We start from the raw sequence: 24,274 nt of genomic DNA on the forward strand, positions 1-24,274 counted from the left end.
CGCTTCTTTCACAAACGCCGCTATAAAGAACGACTTTTACCGACGCTTTTTCACAAACTCCGCTAAAAACATGACTTTTAAAAAATATATTTTAATTAAATAATATTTATCTCTATGATAAATATTATATTAGGTTTTATTTTTGAAATTTAAACTTTAAACTTTAAGGATAAAAAATATTAATTAAATTAAATTTTCTATTTAAGTTTTAACTTTAAAGCTAAATATAAAAATTAATAAATTTAAATTTAGAATTAAAATATTATGTTTAAATAAATGAGCAATCTACCTCACAACTCATCTGATCTATATTAACTTGGCCAAATATAAAAGGAGCTACAAAACGCGTAATAATTAACAATCATGGTTAAAGAAGCTAGTACACAAGGTAGCTACAAAACCCTATTTCAATAACACCAAATTCAAGTTCAAACTAATATAAACGACCATGGAATGCAACATTAAATAACACTCCACTTGAAGTTGTGGAGAAGACGCTTGTTGTCTTTTGTAGGTACAAAAGCTGATTTCAGTATATTTGTCGAGTCAAAGAGTCTGTAAGAAATCTGCAAGCAAGAAAGAAAATGTCAGGGCATGACTAATGAGAGATACTTTCAGTTCCCAAAGATGACACCGTTTTACTTACTGCAAGGTATATGGAAGTCGTAGTAATCTGGGATCAGAGAAAGGAGCAGCTTAGGCTGACCATCTGGAACCCCGGATCTGCACATTGATCGGATATTGAGTTAAAAATTCATATGCTATGATTTAGAGGTTTGAATTCGGATCAACTCCTAGCGAGCGGTTGAAGCACCAAGAATTCTCATGTTGTCAACTTCAGCTTACCTTAGCCAGATGTGAATCTGCGAGATATAGGTCTCCAGTGTAATCTTTCCAAGCCATCTGGAAATGAAAGACATATATTAGCTCCACCTTATTGGTCATTGGAAAACAAAAGAATAAAACAAGAGACGATTAAGGGTTAAACTGTAGCTTCGGAAGGATTGAGTAACATTTCTTAAACATATATACACACTGGTGAAAACAAGGAACAAAAAGTTATCGGTAAAAGCCAAAATGTTCAGATATGTCAAAATACCAAGTGCCCCATAAACCATAAGAGTGAATAGAGTATGCATGGGGCATATATAGTACAACATATAACTATTATTGAGGACAACACAGCAAAAAAAAACCAAGAAATTGAGCCGCCACATCATCTGTTCAATCAAAACACTCAATGTTGGAACTTGGAACATGGAGTAGTTTACATGATCTTTACTTTAGGGAACTCATACCTGTGCAAACCTTGCAAGACTGAAATCTTTACGCACATAATAATATGAGAAGTTCCCAAATCCAGTCATCCAAACATAAGCAGCAATGAAAATTCGGATAGCATTATAAATCTCTGATGCTGCAAAGTAATGGTACATAAAAATAAGACTTGCAAAATAAATGGGGGAAAAGTAAAGCACAAGACTATCTTTAATCATTGTTTAGCAATGCTGGAACAGTTTGCGTGTAAGCAGCATTGGCCACAAGTGTTTGCACTTTCTATGCAATCCAACACATTCTATTATTACAAGTAAATGAAGATCTTTCAAGAAGAAGATTTTGCAGGTTTATTGCATCATTTCAAAGAATTACAAACCTGCATCCAACCTTTCCACTCCTCAGTTTGATGTTTGTTCAAATAAAGTATAGATTTCCCTGAAAATGGTGACTTATCATGGTGTATCTTGAATGAAGTTATTGCCGAAACTATGATGAGAAGAAAGTAGAGGAACAAGAAATGAGATTCTCATAGTTAAGACAATATTCTTAGGGCCCAGGGAGCAGTACAGACAGAACATTCTAAGGCCAAAGAGATTCTCATAGATGATTTTAAATGCACAAATATGATGTCTAAGAATTAAAAAGAACAAAAGCACATTAACAGATCAGTTTAGTCACACTTGCTGCAGTCAATGCCAAAACTAATAATTGAACATTTACACCAGTATATCAAAACTAATAATTTGCAGACCAATTTTTCATACACAGTAAATCACGTGATACAAGAAAATAAAAAATAGAAGAAATAATGGAAGAAATGCATCATTAAAGAAGTAAGGAGCTTACTTGCATCCACCAACACCTCAATGCAACATCACGTACAGTTTTATCAGGCAAGGTAGCTGCAAACTTTATGTACTTCATAATACTTGGTTCATCTTTATACCTATATACACATACATTAAAGTAAAAGCCAGCACTTAATCTCATCTCAAAAAGAAGACATACCCAATAAATACCTCATTAAAAACAGTTATACCATAAAACGTATCAGCAAAAGCACACATTAGAGAATCTATTTCTTAATATTAACTACGTTCACCTGGACTAGGTTTCGTATATTAGTAGCACAAATTAGAAGACTTGCATATACAGTAAGAAAAGAAATAATTATTACATACTTTTCAAGGCTGTCCTCCAATATATACTGTTCGTCAATAGACCACTCGACAGCAACCCCTGCCTCATGCTTTTGCCGATTTCACCCAAAATCCACTTTACCCATAAACTCAGACCAAATTCAAATATAAAAAAACTTCCTTACTTCCACCTCATTATCTCATGCTCGCATATCAAAAAAACTTTATTCATTTCAGTTGCTCAAAAACTTACAGTTGCATAAGGAGAACAATACCAAAAACAGTAACAAAAATGTCATATAATCTCTGAAATTCAACCCCGATATTGAATCTAGAAAATAAAAGAGAGCCATCAATTTGAACTAAAACAAAAAAGAACCCAAGGTTGAAAAACAACACCAATAAACAATAAACAAAAGGAAAGGAGAGGAGTGAAGTGGGTAGGAGGCAAAATTACCTTGTGGAGGGCAACTTTTCTAAAATCCCTAATTGGCTTTGCCTTTTTCTGGTCAAAGCTTACCCATGAGATACCATCAGAAAGAGATGCTTCTGCTCTTGCTTGTCTAAGTGAAGCTTCCCGGTCTAACATCTCTTCTCGGATCTTAGCTTCTCTTATGACTTTCAAGTCTTTTTCCTAGAACACAAAAGCATGAAACAAATTACAGCAACCAAACACAAAATACAATTGTATATATGACAATTTTAATAATAATATTATTATTTTGAGATTCGATTTAGCTAGATTTTCGCTTTTGTGTCCTGCACTTAAAAAAGCCACTAACAATATTTACGTTTTGCAACATATGCTAAGAAACAATAACAAATAAACATGAAATTATGATATTTTCTGCTGCAGATTAGCTAGAGGAATGGTCAAAGACATTCAAACGAATAAAAATAAGGGAAACCAAATTGGAAATTTGAGTATACTTTAATAACAAATTTTGACAAAAAAAAAAAGATGCCAAAGTAAGAAAACAGGTATACTTTAGAAGTTAAACCGTGAATTAAACTAATAAACCGTGAACTAGAATCCCCACAAATGGAGTACAAACCCTAACATGCATAACTTTTTCTACAAAATTATCGACCTTAAAACATTTAAGCAAAAAAGAAAAAAAAAGATTAACCATCGATAAGAAAAAATCCCAAATTTGACTGAAAGAAAACCCTAAATGTAGATCGATTATTGAGGGAAAAAGGGTTACCTTTAACACAAAAATTTCGCAGCTTTGATAACAGAGTGTAGATCGATTCAACTCTTGCTTTGTTTCTTTTGATTTCTGAGTTCTCCTCTGATTTTTTTTTCTTTGTATTTTTTTCTTTTCCTTTCGATTCTCTGCTCTGCTTTCCTGTGTTTTTGCCATTGCTTCCATAATGGCGCCGTTTTCAACAAAAAAAGCCAGTACAAAATTAAATTTTGAAACAGCGCCGTTTTAAGAACCTTCAATATATGTTTGCAGCTGTTTTCAGTAAAAATGCCACTAAAAATTAACTTACTAAATAGAAATGGCGTCATTTTAAGAAACTTTAATCCATAGTTTCGGCGTTTTCCGCAAAAACGCCACTAAAATTTGAAGTAAAATGGTGACGTTTTCAAAAACATTAAATACATCCTTGTGACGTTTTCAGCATAAACGCCACTAAAAGATTACACTCATCTAGTGAAACGGGGCTATTTTTATAAATTATAATACATATTTATGGCGTTTTCCCAAAAAATGCCACAAATTAAATTAAATTCCTAAATGGATACGACGCCGTTTTGAAAAATTTTAGTACATAGTTGCAGCATTTTTACCCAAACGCTGCTAATGTTTTGTATTTCTTATAATGTGGTCCTATATATCCAAAATAAATAATTATACCTAAATATTCATATATCAATCTATTACTTTTTTAACTTATTTATTAATTCGGTTTAAACTAACATTTAAATATATCAAATGGTTTAGATTAAATTTTTTAAATATAAAAGCATTAATTAATAGTATAAAATTTTATCATTTAACAAATCTCAAGTACTAAACACTTAATTAACCTTAAATCCTAAATTAACCATTCAATATATATAAAGTCTATCTATTACATATCTCTTAAATAATTTAAACTATACTCATAATTTCAATATATTCAATTTATTATTATCCCTTTTACAATTATATAAGAACAGATTTAAAATATAAATTAAAAAAACTAATTAATCTAAACCTAAAACCTTAACTTGACCCATCAATCCTTAAACCTTAAATCATATTCTTAACCCTTAATGTCTAACCCCTAACCCTTAAACCTTAAATCCCAACCTTTAAACCATAAACCATAATCCATAATTCATAATCCCTAAATCCATACTCTATAAACCTTAAAATAGTAACTCCTAAACCGGCCTTAAATATTAAATTAATCATATACCCTAAACCAAAAACCCTAAACAAATTTATTATTATCTCTTTTATAATTATATAATAAAATATTTAAAGTATAAATTAAAAAAACAAATTAATCTAAACCTAAAACCCTAACCCGACCCCTAAATCCCTAAACCTAAATCATATTCTTAACCCCTACGTCTAACCCCAAACCCCAAACCCTTAAATCCCAACCCTTTAAACCATAATCCCTAAATCCATACCACCTAAACCTTAAAATAGTAACTCCTATACTAGCTTTAAATCTTAATTATATACCCTAAACCAAAAACCCTAAACAAATTTATTATTATCTCTTTTACAATTATATAAGAACATATTTAAAATAGAAATTAAAAAAACTAATTAATTTAAACCCAAAACCCTAACTCCACCCCTGAATCCCTAACTCTTAAACTTAATGTCTAACCCCTAACCCCTAAACATTAAATCTCAACCCTTAAACCATAATCCCTAAATCCATATATATACTCCATAAATTTAATTAACCTTAAAACAGTAACTCCTAAACTGGCCTTAAATCTTAAATTAATACTCATATACCCTAAACCAAAAACCCTAAACTATAGTGATAATTAATTCAATATTTTAAAATTAATACTATCTCTTTTACGATTATATAATAAATTATTTAATATATAAATTAAAAAACAATCAGTAATGTACCCAAAAACTTTAAAATTATTTTAAATAATAGTATCTTAATTTTTCCATTTTAACAAATATTTTTTATGTTTTTTTATTTCAAATTATTTCTATGTGTCATTATTTTTTTCTGAAGATTTTAAATATTCAATTAAAAATAAATTTAATTTTAATTAATATAAATAAACAAATTACATAATAAATAGACAGATAAAATTATTTTTGCGGCGCTTTTTTAAAAATGTCACTAAAGATTGAGTATTAGCGGCTCTTTCTCAAAAACACCGCTAAAAATAGAGCATTTGCCGCTCTTTTTCAAAAAAGCCGCTAATTCCCGAGCATTAGCAGCGCTTTTTTAAAAATGACGCTAAAGCACGAAGCATTAGCGGCGCTTTTTAAAAATGCCGCTAAATCACGGAGCATTAGTGACGCTTTTTTAAAAACGCCGCTAAAGCCTTGAACATTAGCGGCGCTTTTTTAAAAACACCGCTGAAGCCCCAAGCATTAGCGGCGCTTTTTCAAAAAACGTCGCTAAATCCCCGAAAGGTTAGAAAGCGACACCGTTGGGCTTAGATTTTTTGCGGTGCTTTTTGGAAAAACGCCGCTAGTGCTCATTTCTAGCGGCGTTTACCAAAAAGTGCCGCTAGTGCTCGATCTTTAGCGGCGTTTTTCAAAAAGCGCTGCTAATGCTTGATTTTTAGTTGCATTTTTTATCCAAACGCCGCTAAAAATGCTGCTAAAAACCTATTTTGCTGTAGTGTATGAAATAATATTCAATTCATGAACCTATTCCTAAGCCAAATAAGCTTAACCAAAGCATCATCTAAATCCAATATGTCAAAAGCAAGAGTACTAAACTTTACCCATCAAACATATTTGACTGAGCCGAATATATACATTACCTAAATCTATTTAACCATGCACATGATACATAAGCATATACTCCATATTGTCCATTAGACTACATGTATCAAAGTCAAATTCAAACAAAAAGAGATAAGCCATTTTCGCATGGCTTTTAAATACACATACACATTGGTTCCAAAATCAACATTTTAACTATGCTATACATGTTGTACATTTGAAAACAATTTAGCAAAGTACCAAAAGAAAATGTCGATAGTGTGATGGGCTTAGCTGACGATCCTCGAATACGTAGTGATCACCAAAATAAACTCTACAATTTAACTTGATATCTTGAATAATATTTAACCAATTCATACTACTAAATCATCTTACCTTTAGCTTACCATATCATAAGATAATTATTCACTTAATACTATGATTTAACTAAAATCAATATAATTACACAACCATAAGCATTTCTTCAAATTTAAATACAAGGCCAAATACATTATGCATTTCATCATCATGTAATATAAAGAATCATCTTATATATATATGATTCCAAATATAATCAACGCATAGGTTTAATACTTACAAAGCTTAACCTTAAATACAACCATAATGGTTATTACTTAAGAACTCCAAGAACACATAAATGGGCAAATTATATTTTTACCCCTAATATTTCACATTTTCACAATTTAGCCCTTTTTGCTCAAAACACAAAATACACAAAATTTGTATACACTTCTTAAGGGCCGAATATTCCTAGTGTCCATACAAGCCCACACATTTCATTCATTTCACATTTTAGTCCCTTAAAAATTTATTTTTACAATTTAACCCTAATTACTCAAATTCATCAAAAATTCAAAGACAAAGCATGTTAATCTTTCACATATCTTTCATATTTCATCATCAACTATCACAAAGCTCAAGCATTCATTAATGTCATTTCTCAAAATCATCAACAATTCACAAAATTAAGACATGGCTACTTCAAAGCAACGATCTCAAAAACGTAAAAATTATCAAAAACCGAACAAAAACTAACCTTGAATTAAGCTTCAAATTGGCCGAATATTGCTTGGCTTATTTTCTTTTTCTTTTGCATGCATTCGGCTAAGAAAGATGATAATAACCTTTATTTTTTTATGTTTTTATCTAACATATATTATAATATATTTTTAATTTAAAAATTTAACCTTATATAAATAAATATAACATATATTTTAAGGTTAACATTGTCCTTAGCCGTCCACTAATATTAGCTATGGCATAATTTCAACATAAGTGCATCATATTATAAAGACAAGTTCAATTAGGCAATCACACATTTATCTATCAAATTTTCATTTTACGCGATTAAACCCATTTTTCAAATTAAGCACTAAAACAATAAAATTAATTTACGAAACTTTCACACATGTCAATTCACACATAATAAACACAAAATAAAAATATTAAATATTTTTTTTCAAATTCGGATGTGTGGTCCCGAAACCACTGTTCCGATTAGGGTCAAAATTGGGCTGTTACAACTCTCTCCCCTTAAGGATTTTCGTCCCCGAAAATCTTACCGGTGAATAGGTTTGGATAACGTTCTTTCATTGTATCTTCTGACTCCCAAGTTGCTTCTTCAACTCCGTGTTTATACCAAAGTACTTTGACTAATGGAATTTTCTTATTTCGTAATTCTTTAACCTCACGAGCCAAAATGCTAATCGGTTCTTCTTCATATGACATATCAGAGTTAATTTTAATCTCGATCGGACTAATCACATGTGAAGGATCAGATCTGTATCTATGAAGCATCGAAACATGGAATACATTGTGAATCTTTTCTAACTTAGATGGCAACAACAATTTATAAGCAACCGGCTCGATACGCTTTATAATCTCATACGGTCCAATGAATCTCGGACTTAATTTGCCTTTGCGACCAAATCTGAGTATTTTCTTCCACGGTGAGACTTTCAAAAACACTTTGTCCCCTATTTGAAATTCTATATCTTTTCTTTTCAAGTCCGCATAAGATTTCTAACGATCCGATGCTGATTTTAGACTATCCCAAATCACTTTCACTTTCTGTTCAGTCTCTTTAATCAAATCGACCCCATATATCTTATTTTCACTAAGCTAGGTTCAATAAAATGGTGTACGACATTTACGACCGTACAAAGCCTCGTAAGGTGCCATTTTGATACTAGATTGAAAGCTGTTATTATATGCAAATTCAATCAAAGGTAAGTATCTTTCCCACATACCTTCAAACTCGAGAATGCAACATCTCAACATATCCTCAAGTATCTGAATGATTCGCTCAGATTGACCATCTGTTTGCGGATGGAAAGTTATGCTAAAATGTAGTTTCGTACCTAAAGCATCTTGTAGTTTCCTCCAAAATTGCGATGTGAACCTCGGGTCTCTGTCCGAAACAATAGAAATAGGCACACGATGCAACCTCACAATTTGAGAAACATACAATTCGGCAAGTTTATCGAGCGGGAAATATGTGTCGATTGGAATAAAGTGTGCTGATTTTGTCAACCTATCAATAATAACCCAGATTGCATTTTTCTTACTTGGTGTCAACAGTAAACTGGATACAAAATCCATCGTGACTCGGTCCCATTTCCACTCGGGAATCATAATTGGCTGAAGTAATCCAGATGGTACTTGATGCTCGGCTTTAACTTGCTGACAAATTAAACATTTTGAAACAAAGTCAGAAATGTCTCGTTTCATAACATGCCACCAATAGTGCTGTTTCAGATCGTTATACATTTTCGTGCTACCCGGATGAATAGAAAATCGACTATTATGAGCTTCATTCAAAATCATCTGAATTAGCTTTGAATTTCTCGGAACACATAATCAATTTCTGAATCTCAAACAATCCTCAGCATCAACTAGAAACTCTGAATCAACATTTGAGTCACACTGAGCTCTTTTTGCAATTAAATCATCATCAGCTTTCTAAGCTTCACAAATCTATTGAACGAATAACGGTTTTGCTTTTAACTCAGCTATTATCACACCATGATCAGACGTAGCTATATGCGCTTTCATTGCACGCAAAGAAAACAGTGATTTTCGACTTAGGGCATCAGCAACAACATTAGCCTTTCCCAGATGATAGTCAATCACAAGCTCGTAATCTTTTAGCAATTCTAACCATCGGCGCTGTCTCAAATTCAGATCTTTCTGAGTCATCAAATACTTTAGACTTTTGTGACCGGCATAAACATGACATTTTTTCCAAACAGATAATGGCGCCATATTTTAAACGCAAACACAATAGCGGCTAATTCCAGATCGTATAGTTCTTTTCGTGTGGCTTTAACTATCTCGAGGCATATGCTACAACTTTGCCTTCCTGCATCAAACACAGCCCAAACCATTTAAAGATGCATCACTATAGAAACAAAATCTTTACCCGATTCTGGCTGAACTAATACTGGAGCTTCGGTCAACAAGGCTTTCAACTGGTCGAAACTTTTCTGGCACTTCTCTGACCACTCGAACTTAAACTCTTTCTGCAATAGCTTCGTCATAGGGGTTGCAATTATAGAGAATCCTTTCACAAACCGTCTATAGTAACCAGTGTGCCCTAGAAAGCTTCAAACTTCAGAGACATTTCTCAGAGGTTTCCAATCAAGTATAGCTGAAATTTTACTCGGATCAACCCGAATACCCAATGTTGATACCATATGGCCCAGAAAACTAACTTCGCGTAACCATAACTCACATTTAATAAACTTTGCATACAATTGTTTATCTTGCAAAGTTTGTAACACAAGTCTCAGATGTTCAGCATGCTCGACTTCATCACGAGAGTAGATCAAAATGTCATCTATGAACACTACCACAAAATGATCCAAATACTGTCTAAAGATCCGATTCATCAAATCCATAAAAATAACAAGTGCATTAGTAAGTCCAAAAGGCATAACCAGGAACTCATAATGTCTGTACCTCGTTCGAAAAACTGTCTTTAGTACATCAGAGTCTTTAACTCGTAACTAATAGTAACCCGATCTCAAATCTATCTTCGAAAACACTGAAACCCCTTTTAGCTGATCGAACAAGTCGTCAATACGTGGCAATGGATATTTATTCTTTATAATCATAGTATTGAGCTGCCGATAATCAATGCACATTCTAATCATTCCATCTTTCTTTTTCACAAATAGAACTGGCGCACCCTAAGGAGAAAAACTTGGTCGTGCGAAACCTCTATCCGTCAACTCTTGTAACTACGCTTTCAACTCTTTTAATTCTGTAGGTGTTATCCTGTATGGAGCTATCGAAATCGGAGTTGTCCCCGGCACTAATTCAATCCCAAACTCAACTTCTTGAATAGGTGGCAAACCCGGTAATTCTTCAGGGAACACATTTGGATACTCACATACAACAGGTACTGATTCAATCTTCTTTTCTGTCACTTTACTATCAAGAACATATGCAAGATAAGCTTCACAACCTTCTCTCACATACTTTTGATCCAACATAAAGGATATCACTGCCGATAAACCATTCAGATCATTAGATTCAATCCGAATAATCTCGTCATTCTGGCATCTTAAATCAATAGTCTTCTTTTTGCAGTTAACCGCAGCATTGTGTAAAGTCAACCAGTCCATACCCAAAATTATATCGAACTCATCAAATGGCAACAACATCAAATCAGCAGTAAAACACAAATCTCGAATCATCAACGGACAATTCTTACACACTTTGTCAACCAACACACACTGGCCTAGGGGGTTTGATACTCTAATCACAAATTCAGTAGACTCAACAGGTAAAGTCTTACCGAATACTAAAGTTTCACACACATATGAATGAGTCAAACCAGGATCAATCAGTGCAATAACATTAGTATCATAGAGAGTGAAAGTACCAGTAATAACGTCTGAGGATGAAGCCTCCTCACGTGCGCGAATGGCATAGACTCCGGTAGGTGCACGGGTCTCGGATCTAACGGCTGTATCTTTGGTACCTCTTTGTCTGGCACTCATATTACCCGTGTTTCTGGGTGGTCTACCTCTAACTGCATGTTACCTGATCTCGTATTCTGTACCGGATTTTGGCTCGCTAACTCTGGGCACTCCCGAATAAATTGATCTTTCGATCCACATTTATAGCAAACTCGATTGTTGTACTTGCCCTAACACTCACCAACATGTCTCCTACCACACTGTTGACACTTGGGTTTATTCGGTCGGGTATTACCAATACTAGCAACTGAGGTGGCTCTTGAACTCATTGGTGGTCGTTCTTGTATAGAAAGGCCGGCAGTAGCCTTAGATCGGCTACTAACATCTTTGAACTTCTTTGTTACCGTTTGAAAATTTTTACTCGCTGATTTCTTGCGGAAATCACTAGCTTCAAACTCAGCTTTTCTTTTCTCTTTGTTGAGTTCTTTAGCCTTGCAAGCTCGCTCGACGAGTACTACGAACTCTTTTATTTCGAGTATGCCGACAAGCAATTTTATGTCTTCATTCAACCCTTCCTCGAATCTTTTACACATAGCAGTCTCGGTCACAACACACTCTCGGGCATATCAGCTAAGTCTCACAAACTCGCGCTCATAATTAGATACGGTCATACGACCCTATTTTAGCTCGAGAAATTCTTTGCGTTTCTGAAAAATGAATCGCTGACTGATATACTTTTTGCGAAATTCTGTCTGAAAGAAATCCCAAGTGACACGCTCTGTCGGAACAACCGAAACTAGAGTGTTCCACCAATAGTAAGCTGAATCCTGTAACAAAGATATAGCACATTTCAGGCACTCATCAGGTGTACAAGATAATTCATCGAAGACATGAATGGTATTATCGAGCCAAAATTCAGCTCGTTCAGCATCATCACTAGCTGTGGCCCTAAATTCTTCAGCTCCGTATTTTCTTATTTTATCAACAGGAGGTTTATTCAATCTCATAGGATCATGTAATATAAAGAATCATCTTATATATATATGATTCCAAATATAACACCACATAGGTTTAATACTTACAAAGCTTAACCTTAAATACAACCATAATGGTAATTACTCAAGAACTCCAAGTATTTACTCATCTTACTAATCATGATTTCTCAATAAGTCAAATATTCAATGCTAATAGTTATTCGAAAATATTTAATAAGTTCGCACACTTAGTGCTTAATAATCAAACTCGCACACTTAGTGCTTTACCATTAAACTCGCACACTTAGTGCTTTACAATTAAACTCACACACTTAGTGCTAATCTCATTATTATAATTTTTTTATACTCGCACACTTAGTGTCGAAAGTCAACAACTCAGTACATCTTATTTCAATAATTTTATCACTACTTGTATATATATACCAGTCAATTCAACATAATTACATAGATACTAAGATGATTTAAAACGATACAAATATATATGCTTAATAACTTACCTCGGATGTCGTCGACTAATAGATCGGCTACTCAACTACTTTCGATTTCCCCCGATCTAAATCTAATTTCTTGGTTTCTTAAAATGGTTTATTATGTTATTGACCCCAAATGAGTTATATACATAAATGCACTAACTTCTGTATTGATGATGGTGATTAGGCTTATGTCAAGCTTGAGATTATGATTGATGTATATGTTTATGTCTTGTATTATACAAATGAAACGGTAAGAAAAGGTAATGAAATGGTAAATTCATAATTAAAATGTGATATGATGAAAAAAGGATTGATGAGTTGAATAATGTACTTATATATGAGAAATTACGTATGTTATGGTTGAACTTACCTATGTTATGAATAAATATATTAATTAGTTAATTGATGTTGTTATTTAAGTTTATGCTTAATAAATGGAGTGGAAGGTACGTAAATGAAGTTATTCGTAGTTTTATGAAAAGTTTAATGATAGTATAAATTTTTTTATAAAATCCTATTATGTTAGGAATGAAAATATATATGATGTTGAAAGACTTACTCATTTATGAGTTGGTGGTTATGTAGTTGATAAATCTTGAGGCATTGATATAACTTTATATTTATCATATAAATTTCATTATTGAATTGGAATATTATGTTTAAAGTTTGTACGAGCTTACTAAGCATTCATTGCATATGTAGTTGTTTATCCCTTACTTTATAGATTATCGGAGGCTCGATCAGTTTGGAAGCTCATCGAAGAACTATCACACTATCCAGCGATTATATCTATAGATTTTGATGTCTTGGTTAAGGTTATAGTGGCATGTATAGGTGGACTTATGGTTGATGATTGGTTGAATGTTAGTTGACGAGTTTGGCATGTATATGACATTTTGGGTGATGTAGCCTTGGTACATTTGGTGCCTTATTGATATATGTTAATTTGATAATGTGTTAAAACGTGTTTGAATGGCCAAAGTGATATATAATGAATTGACCAAAAAAATGGTCAAGATATTGTGTGCTTTGGAAAGGTTTTCAACTAGATATGGCATGAATCTAATATGGTGTGGTGATTATGTAGCAATTATGTTATGTTTTGGCATGGAAACAAGTTAATTGATAATTGGATAAATATATAAATGTATAGGTGTTTTTGGTTGATGTTTTAGCCATTATGTTTTGGCTTGTAAATTTGGTATTTTAAATGATTGAAATGGTTGATATGTGGATATATGTATGTGGCCTTTTGATGGATGACTTTATAGTCTTTATGATGCTTAGATGATGGAAGTTGAACATAGTCATTTTGGTATTAAAAATGTAGTTGGTATTTATGGCTTATAATGTTAAATGTTAAATAGTAAATTAGGTACATATGAGTGTGGATTTGATATGTGTACAGAATTGTAAGTTTTGGCTAAACTAAGCATTTAGTTATACATGTTTAATTGTTGTGATTGAGGTGACTTTTAGGCATATTGGTTGTATGAATATGTACCTATTTCGACAGCTTGTTGTTGTATGGTTTGGTGTACTTTGAGATGCTTGATTACATATGATAAATTGGTTATAGGTGTGTGCATGAATGAGTGAGAAAAATGGCTCGAAAATGGCCTATTTTTCGTCCACACGGTCAAAGACATGAGCGTGTGTCTCAGCCGTGTGTCCCCTATAGGCTTTTAAAGGTTGCATTTCGAGAGTTACACGACCTGGCACACAGGCGTGTGGCTTGTCCGTGTGACCCAAGTTAGAGAGTTACATGGGCAAGGACATGGGCTGGGACACAGCTGTGTGTCCCTATTTCAAATGTCCACACAGCCTAAGACACGGGCGTGTCACTCAGCCGTGTGGATCACACGACCGTGTGACCCCTGCAGTTTTGAAAATTTTCACCTTTTCTTGAAAAATTCTATATGATTATGATTTAGTCCCGAATTGTTTCTAATGTGTTTTTAGGGCCTCGAGGGCTCGTAAAAGGGACAATATGTATGTCATTATTTGGTTTTGCATTGATTGATGTTGTGAAGTAAATCTTTTAAATTTTGATAGTTTTAAAATGTAAAATCCAGTAATGCTCCAAAACCCTATTTTAACGACGGATACGGGTTAAGGATGTTACAGAGGTCCTACATTTGTTGCAGATACTCCACAACTCGTGTGAGCAAGTCCATTTTACAACTCATGTGAGCAATGATGTAAATGAAAGGAATGGTAAATATTCAAATGACTTACGTCATGAATCTATGAAAAGGAATGAAACGGTAATGTTTAATTAAAGTATGTTTATGTTCATGAAATTGATTATTTCAAATGGTGTTGTTCATGTATATGACTTACCTTATGTTATTTCAAGTGATTTATGAGTTGATGCTCTAACATGTGTTGTGGATGATGCTTAGGCTTGTGTCAAGCTTATGATTGGATTATGTCATGCTTAATCTTAATGAAATACATTGAAATGGTAATTGTTCAAATGGTAATATGCTTATGTTCATGAAAAGGTGGTATAAATCAAAATATGTAATTTCTTATAAAATGGTTTATCATGTAGTTGATTCCAAAAGAATTATGTTTAAATGCACTAGCTTGTGGTTATGATTGATGTTTATGCTTATGTCTTGTGTGTTATGCAAATGAAACGGGTAAGAAAAGGTAATGAAATGGTAAGTTCATAGTTTAGATGTAATATGATGAAATAAAAGGATTGATTAGTTAAATAACTTACTTATATGGAATGAATTTACTTATGTCATGAATAAACACACTAATTCGTAAATTGATAATGTAATTAAGCTTTTGCTAAGTAAATGAAATGGTAAGTAAGTAAATGGAATGGTTCATTGTTTTAAGAAAAGGTTGATGATTATGTAATACAACTTATAAGACCTTATTATGTTATGAATGGAAAGTATTTGGGATGTTATTGTAACAGCCCGTTTTCAGTGAAATCGAAATAGTGGTTTTAGGACCACAAATTTAAGTCTGGAAGGAAATTATTTTAATATTATTTCATGGTCTACATTATGATTGAAATATCGTATGAAAATTTTGTAAAGAAATTTTATAGATTACATGTCTAATTAGATGGAAAGGACCAAATTGCATAAAATGCAAAAGTTGAGTTCTAGTAGCTATAGGTATCAAATAGCTATGAAATTCAAAATCATAGGTCCTTATATGGCAAATAGACCATTAAGAGGAGTTAGTAGAGAAGTATGATGATTCATCAATGGAAAATTAAATAAAGAAAATGACTAAATTGGAAAGATGAAATAATAAAAGATGAAATTTTAATTAAATAAGAAATATCATCATTTTATATCATCTTTCCAAAATTAAAGACATGGAAACCCTAGTTATGGATGGTGAGTTTAAGCAAGCTATTTTGGCTTAATTAGGTATGAATTCTTGTCCCGTTTTTAGTAATTTTTATATTTCCGAGATCGTAACCTATCTCGGGGATTAATTTATAAAGTTATCAAAGTACTAGGGTTTTGAAAAGGATGAGTGTGCATGAATTATGAAGTTTTATGGTAGAAAATGAAAGGTTGTTGATAGATAAACAACTTTTGTAAAGTAAATTTTGATGAAATTATGATTTAGGGGCTAAATTGAAAAGATGTAAAGTTCATGGAAAAATTATAAATTTTGTGAAATACATGGGTTGCTATTGTGATATATGAAAATTGGCTAGGCTTGGAATAAGAATTAAATTGCATGAATTTTATTTTCCGAGCCTAGGGACGAAATTAGAATTAATTAAAAGTGTAGGGGCAAAATGGTAATTTTGCCTAAGATGTGAAATGGATGGAATTGAGTATGAATTGTATTAAATTAATGATAAATTCATTCATATAGATCCAGATAGACCAAAATACGGAGTTAGATCGAGGAAAAGAAAAAGTGTCGGATTAGTAGATTACAAATCCACGAACACTTGTCGAGGTAAGTTCATGTAACTAAATTGTATATTTATATGTTTGGAATTGAATGTTGTGTATGTGAATTGTGTAATTGACATGTATGAAAATTAAATCAGTCACATATTCGACAATGTCCGACAAAGTATTAAGTCCCGTTTGAATAAATGAAATTCGATGGATACAGGGTTCCCGTATTAGTTGTGGTCTTGCATGTGTTACGGACACACCACAGCTCGAAAGAGCGTCCTGTTATTAGCTTTCATGAGCTTATCGATATATGGTTCTTGCGAGCTTCCCATTAATAGCTCTTCGGAGCATCCTGATTTGGTTGTGATCCTATATGTATTGTGGACACATCGCAGCTCTTATGAGTGTCCCGATATATGGCTCTTCGTGAGCTTCCCGATTAAAGGCTCTTTGTGAGCTTCTCGTTAATGACTCTCCAGAGCTTTCTGATATTGGCTCGCTCGAACCTTCCCGACATTGGTTTGTATGAGCTTCCTGATAATGGCTCTCCGAAGCTTCCCGTTACATGGCTCATATGAGCTTCCCGTTATGTAGCTCGAAAGAGTTTCCCGTTTATATGCTAAAATGAGCATTCCAGAATTTGAATTGACAGATTACAGATTTGTACACTTTGTGTGTACTACCCAGGTATCCATTGATATTTTAAATGATTCAATGAGCAAAATCCTGATATGAGAAAATTAATGAATTCAAAGTGAATCGTTACCCGTATATACCTAAAATGCATGGAAAGGATTTATGAACATAAGAAGTGGAAAGCTATGAACATGGAAACTTGATATTGTTTAGCTCATACATGTTCCTTGACATTTATATGAAATACATGTCTAACATGATTGATGAGGATATGTGCTAAGGCTTTGGCTATCTTGTTTGAGTATGCCTTGTATGCTTACCTTAAATGTAAATGAATGGTAAGTTAATTTCCCGTTATACGAACTTACTAAGCTTTAAAAGCTTACTCTATTCTATTTTTCTTGTTTTATAGTACTCGGAAGCTCGTAAAGGTTGGAAGCTGGTCGGAGCAACATCACACTATCCTTCAGCTCATTTCGGTATAATTAGTAAATTACTTTTGGTTATAATGACATGTATAGGGTAATTTGATCCATGTTGAATTAAAAGTATTTTTGTTGTAATTAACCATTGGAATGACTTGTGTTGGGCATATTTTGATGTAATTATATGTCTTTATCATGCTTGATATGTGTTTGAAATGGTTGAATGATGGAAGTTATATAGGCATAATAATGAATGGTTTGAGATAGCAAAATTGGTAAAATATACATATATGTGTATGGTTATTTTGGTAAGTTTGGATACTTGAACATATGTGATGTATAAAGTTTGATTTTGGCTTGAATTGAGGATTTTGTTATGGCTTGTAAGTGTGCAAATTGATATGTTTAGGTGAAACCAAAAAAAGGGTGAGAAATGTGGCCTTAGAAATGGTCTATTTTCATCCACAAGGGCAGAGACACGGACATGTGTCTCAGCCGTGTGTGACACACAGCCTATCACATAGACGTGTGATTTGGCCGTGTGTCCCTACATCTTAAAAATTAAGAAAGAAAATGCTCAAAATTATCCACACGGCCTAGCACACGGGCGTGTGGCTTGGCCGTGTGACTCCTGCACCTAATTAATGCAAGTCATTATGCTCACACGGCCTAGCACACGGGCATGTCTCTTGACTATGTGAGACACATGGCCTGGCCACACAAGCATGTGTCCCCTACACCTAGGAAAAATTTTGAAGTTTTGCAAAAAATTCTCTGAGTGCTCAAATTAGTTTGAGCCTTGAAGGCTCACATAAAGGACAATATAATTGATTATGATTGATTTCTAATATGAATGAGAAATGATATGAAATGTTTTCACTTGATCTATAAACTCCGATAATACTTCGAATCCTATTCCGGCGAAGGATATGGGTTAGAGGTGTTACATTGATTGACCTACTCATTTGTGAGTTGATAGTTATATAGTTTGATAAATATTGTGGCATTGGTATAGCTTTATATACCATATTTCAAATGTTTCCAATTTAGTCTCGAATTGTTTCTAAAGTTTTTCTAAGGCATCGAAGGCTCGATTAAGGGACGTTATGCATGTGTATGAATGAACTTTGCTATGTTTAATGAAATGATTGGAAATGTATGTTTTTATGTTATAATTTTACAGTAATGCTCCGTAACCCTATTACGACGACGGATACGGGTTAGGGCTGTTACAAGTTACATATATGCGATAATTGATTATCGATAGCATGTGAAAGATCATGCGAACCAGCTAATGATTGCCACAATTTAGTGTGGCAAATTAAAATCTTTTCGACATTTAACGATATTGTTTTCTAATCGTTTTAGATTATTTTGTTACGTTTTCCAATTCTATTAGCTTATGTTTAATTTTAGCAAAATAAGTATTTTTACGTATATTTTGGCAATATAATGACCTATTGGCCAATATGAGCCTAGGGAAGGACTAACAAGTCGATTTAGTGTGTAGAACACTGTTTCCAGGTTAAGAAACAAAGGACGACGCCAGCGTCACAGCACCAGCACGTGGTGTCGCAACACCGCACTTCGAAGCCAAAGAAGTCACCTAAAAAGTTTAATGTCGTGACATTGGAGCGACAAAATGCACATATAAGTCAAGGGTGTTTTCATATGCATAACACATTTTATCCAGCCTTATGGCTTGTATTTGACCTAGCTAGGGAATGAGACATTACTATATATATAGTCATATTTAGGCTAAGTTTAAGGAATTCGTTGTTTAGATTGTTACTCTGATAAAAATAGAGAGAATTTGTTCTCAACTATTAAATATATTTTTCTGGAATAACAATTTTTTCGGTTTCTATTTGAGAAGAGAATTTTTGTTTTCACCTAAAAGAAAAGAAAACTATTTCTAGTTCTGTGTTTTGATTCGATTTGTTCAAGCCCACACTCAAAGTAATTTGTGGTACGAGAATAATGGAAAAGATCATTTGGTTGAAAGTCAAGAATGACAAGGATTCGTCTATCCGAAAACACAGGTATGATTTCGGTTTGGTTTATTACAATAAATATCACAAACCGGATTGGTTTTCAAAATTTTTAATTTTTGTTGTGGAATAAAAAAAATTTTAACCGTATTTTTTCCAACATAACACTTATCACATCATGTACCACAAATTAGTCATCGTGAGACAATCTCACCGAGTGACATGTTGTGACTAGTTGTCTTCTTTGAAGTTCTTTGAAGAAAAACTTCTTTTTATATCGCATGATAATACCTACAATATGGCCGCCCAACTATCATAACGATTACAAGATAATTCTTTTTACTTTATGAAAATCTCTTCAATGAAATCCACATGGCAATCCTACCGTGGGATAGTTAAATAGTCATGTCATCATAAGATACCATTGATAAAGGTCGTAGGTCTTGTTTAAAGACTTTCTCCCACTTAATCTTTAAAAGACATGCAAAGTTTTTAATGTCCGGTTTTAATCATAAATGATTAATATATGTATGACAAATATATGCGACATTTTTCCCTGAACTATAAGGCATGCGTATCATACATATGCATGGACATACATTTGCATTCGAATAAATATCATCATGCTATCATGAATAAAAGCATAAAATTTAAAAGACCCTGACTAGCCAAAATTTACATTATTCCATCCTAGAAGAATAATAAAATTACAAAAGTCATCCCAAAGGATATTTTAGGCCTTCTAGTTTGGCACTATGGACTTCTGCTGTAGGACCAGTTCACATCGTTGTCGTTTAACCACCACTGTCATCGCGTCGTTGCTGTTAGGCCGCCACTGACCATTGTCACCGACCATCGTCGAACAGTCTTTGGCCATTGTCAGACTATTTTCGACCTCTGTTGTCAGCCACTACCGTCAACCATCACCATCGTTAGTCCTCTTCCATCGACCATCGTTGTCAGCAATCATCGGACTACCTTTGCCCATCACCAGACCATTGCCAACCACCATCATCCGTCACCGACCAAGATCGTCAGCCTCTATCACCGGCCACTACCATCGACCATCATTATCGAACCATTGATAGCCTTCTCTACCGAACCACAGTCGGTCTTTCACCGGTTGGTTGGTTCTGGTTTGCGTCGTTTTGATTAGCTTGGATGCATTTCAATTCTCCAGGTTTTGCCAAAAATAGTGGTTACATAAGACTTATGTTTGTTTTCGGCTCACATAAATTATTCTAAAATAATAATATAAATTAAATCTTATGTAGGGATGATAGTCCACAATCTAATCACATACCTGAATAATAATAATAATTACATTCAAATTTATAGGAATCACAACTTTGGCAAAATTACTTTATCGTATAAATAACAAAATAATAATTGTACATTCATTCACATACATATTCCTAAACATGCTAATAGTTACAAGAATGTTACATCGTATAAAAAATTAATCACACATGAAAAAGAGAGAAGATTCCGGTATTGGTTTATACTATAAACATAGCACCACCCAAACCTGGCTTTGATATCAATTGTTGGAAAAAATTCAGTTTGAAAATGGTTTCTTGCACAACAGAAAAATAAAATTATAAAAATCGAGCCAATTTATGATATTTATATACATTTTCCTGAAATCACATTTGTGTTTTGGGCTAGATGGATCCTTGTCTTTCTCAGCTTTCAATTGAACGGCCTTCTTCGCTATTCTCATACCACGAACTGCTTTGAGTGTGGGCTCGAACACTTTCTAATCAAACACAAAACCTAAAAATATTTTCTTTACTTTTAGTGGGAAAGTAAAACTTTCTCTCTTATAGAAACCAGTAGAATTGGTATTATCAGAAAAAAGAATTTGTACTTAGAAATAAATTCTTACTATTTTCAAGAAAAATAGTAACATCTCAAAGTTGTAGATAACTAGTTGTATTTTTAGGCCCGCTGATGCCATCTATTTATAGGGAGAGGTAGTAAAACCCTAGTTGAATTAGTAGAATGCATTTAATGCCTAGTTGATAGAAAAACAATCCCCTAGTTGAATTAAGAGAGAGAAGTGTGGCAACCCTAGTTTAAAATACTAGGGTTTGTTATACCATTATATTCAATATGAGGGACTTTGGGTCTCTCATGTATCGGGTTCAATTATAAGTGCTTCCTGGACTTTTAACCTAGCACTTTATAATTAAATCCAACCCAATACATGTTTTTCTATTTTTTAAAATAAACATTATAAATTAATTTAAATTAATTAATTTTCCAATTAAATAATTTTCTCAACTCAATTCTGATTTCTTTAAAATCATGATAACTTTAACGTTAAAGAATCTATGAGAAAATATATTTAAGTTTTCTACATTCAACGGATTCAAAATGACCAATTAATTTAATTCCATTTTCAAACTTCATTTCCAAATGTTATTCATTTCTTTAACCTTATCGTTTCTATCCATTTTTGTTCATTTAATTCAACATGCAATTCATTTCTAGTTTCAACGAGCTAGTGGAAGAACCAATTGAACATATGTGATTAGGGCTCAAATGATTTATAATTAAGTTACAACTTTTCGCCTATTAATTTTTTAACTCATTTAGTCATAAAGTCATTCTACTATAGTATCGTGGCTAAGCTCTCCCAAATGACATACCATTACGAAAGCTACTCGATCAGTGTTCATCCAATGAACTTGTCATTAGTGTGTTATCCTTATAGGATATCCTTAATCTCTTTGAGATAAATTCATTCTCCCAATATGATCTCATTTTATCTCATGATAACCATTATATCTTCATTCATGAAAAGTCAACTACTATCAAATAGTAATTAAGTCATTCATCACAAAGACAAACGACTTGTGATCACGTTTTCTTTTCATCTACCATGTAATGCCAATGAGAGGATATTATTTACCCATGTCTTGGACTATAAATTTCATTGTTGGGAATGATGCTACATACTGCAGAAATTGTATGCCCAACGTACCAACTTTCGGTTACTTATCTATTCAAACTCAGACTTTTACTTACATCAAAGTATACGAGTCACACATACATAGCCTATCATCCACTTAGGATTAAGTTATGTCACACTATGAACATTACAAGTGAATAAATTAAAAAATAAATTCAGGATTTATTCTGCTTGGGTCCAATCCGATGTACTGTCAATCTAGTTAGTCACGTCTATGTCTCTATCTTTTGGGAGTCATTCGATGTACTTCGTAGACGAATATTATTAGTCTTTCAATTAGTTTGCTCATTTTCAATTAGACTAATGACATGTTTAAGTTAGTCTACTAATATAAATTGTCTTTCCGTATTACGATCCTACCATGTAATACCATTTAGTATTAGTTAAATATTATACAACCAATGAGCTAATATTTGCTTCTATTTTGCTTTACATGCTAAAACTACATGAGACATTATACAAAGGATATTAATGTAAGTCATGAATAATTTTATTAACCAATTTGTTTGAATAAACTACAAGTGTACAAACAAATATACTACACTTAGGGCACTAGACCCAATAGAGTTTTCTCTTGTGTTTGAAGCTTGGGTATCTCTTTCTCGAGTCTTAAAGTGTTGTTGAATAGTATTTATACCAAGGAACAAAGTCTGTGGATGTTTATGGTCATTGGGGATGAAAACTAGCCGTTGGAAGCATTAATTTTAGGTTAAAAAAGTGTCACTGCAGTCCAGGTCTCAAGACTTGGCAAAATGTCTCGAGACATGGTTGAAAAATAGTCATTATATAATTGTTGACAAGTTATGTATCGAGACATATAGTCAAATATCTCTAAACATACTAGCCAATGTCTCTAGATATGCAACCCTTAAATTAGAATTTTGCTTCAAAGTTTCATGTCTTGAGTATGTCTCGAGACTCGCATGCCAAAGTCCCTTAAAAATATTTTTGAACACTTTAAAACACTTATATTAACCCAAAAATATTTAGATAAATTAAAATACATCTAAAAGATGTTTTTGTGTAGATTGCAAGTCTTTGAAAATGCTTTGAAAATGTTCGATAAAATTTTTAATCATATTTTTACCAAATGACTTAGGAAATATAATACATATAAAATTTATCTTAAATGTTGTTATATCAAAAGCTTGGGACATTAAAGCTAACACTTTATTTGTAGTAAAATTAACTTCTAGGGTAAAGTACAAAAGTAGTCACTCAATTATGTCTTTAGTTCTATTTTGGTCACCCAATTATTAATTTTTCAATTTAGTCACTCAACTTTTCAAAATCAAATATTTTAATCACTCTCCCGTTATTTGTATTTAGACGAGTGACAAAAAGCTGATATGGGCTTTTTTGCTTAATAACCAATTTATCCCTTTAATGTTTATAAAATTTATTAATTTAGTTCTAATTCTAAAAATTTTAAAAAGAAACAAATTAAAAAAAATCATTTTTTGATAAAAAATATAAAAATGGTTTAAAATCTAAAAATTATAAATAAAATATAAAAAATAAAAAACATATGTATTGATTTTTTTTAAAAATGTATCAAGTGATTAAAAAAAAAGGAGTACGAAATAGATTGATGAGTA

At 32.8% G+C, this 24,274-nt stretch overlaps 1 pseudogene; it reads right to left on the bottom strand.

The window, feature by feature from the left end:
- Positions 1 to 286: 286 nt before the first annotated feature.
- On the bottom strand, positions 287 to 11,876 carry LOC107919263 (protein REDUCED WALL ACETYLATION 1-like; annotated as a pseudogene).
- Positions 11,877 to 24,274: the final 12,398 nt, after the last annotated feature.

This window comes from Gossypium hirsutum, chromosome D13 (genome assembly GCF_007990345.1).
Source record: "Gossypium hirsutum isolate 1008001.06 chromosome D13, Gossypium_hirsutum_v2.1, whole genome shotgun sequence".
NCBI lineage: Eukaryota > Viridiplantae > Streptophyta > Magnoliopsida > Malvales > Malvaceae > Gossypium > Gossypium hirsutum.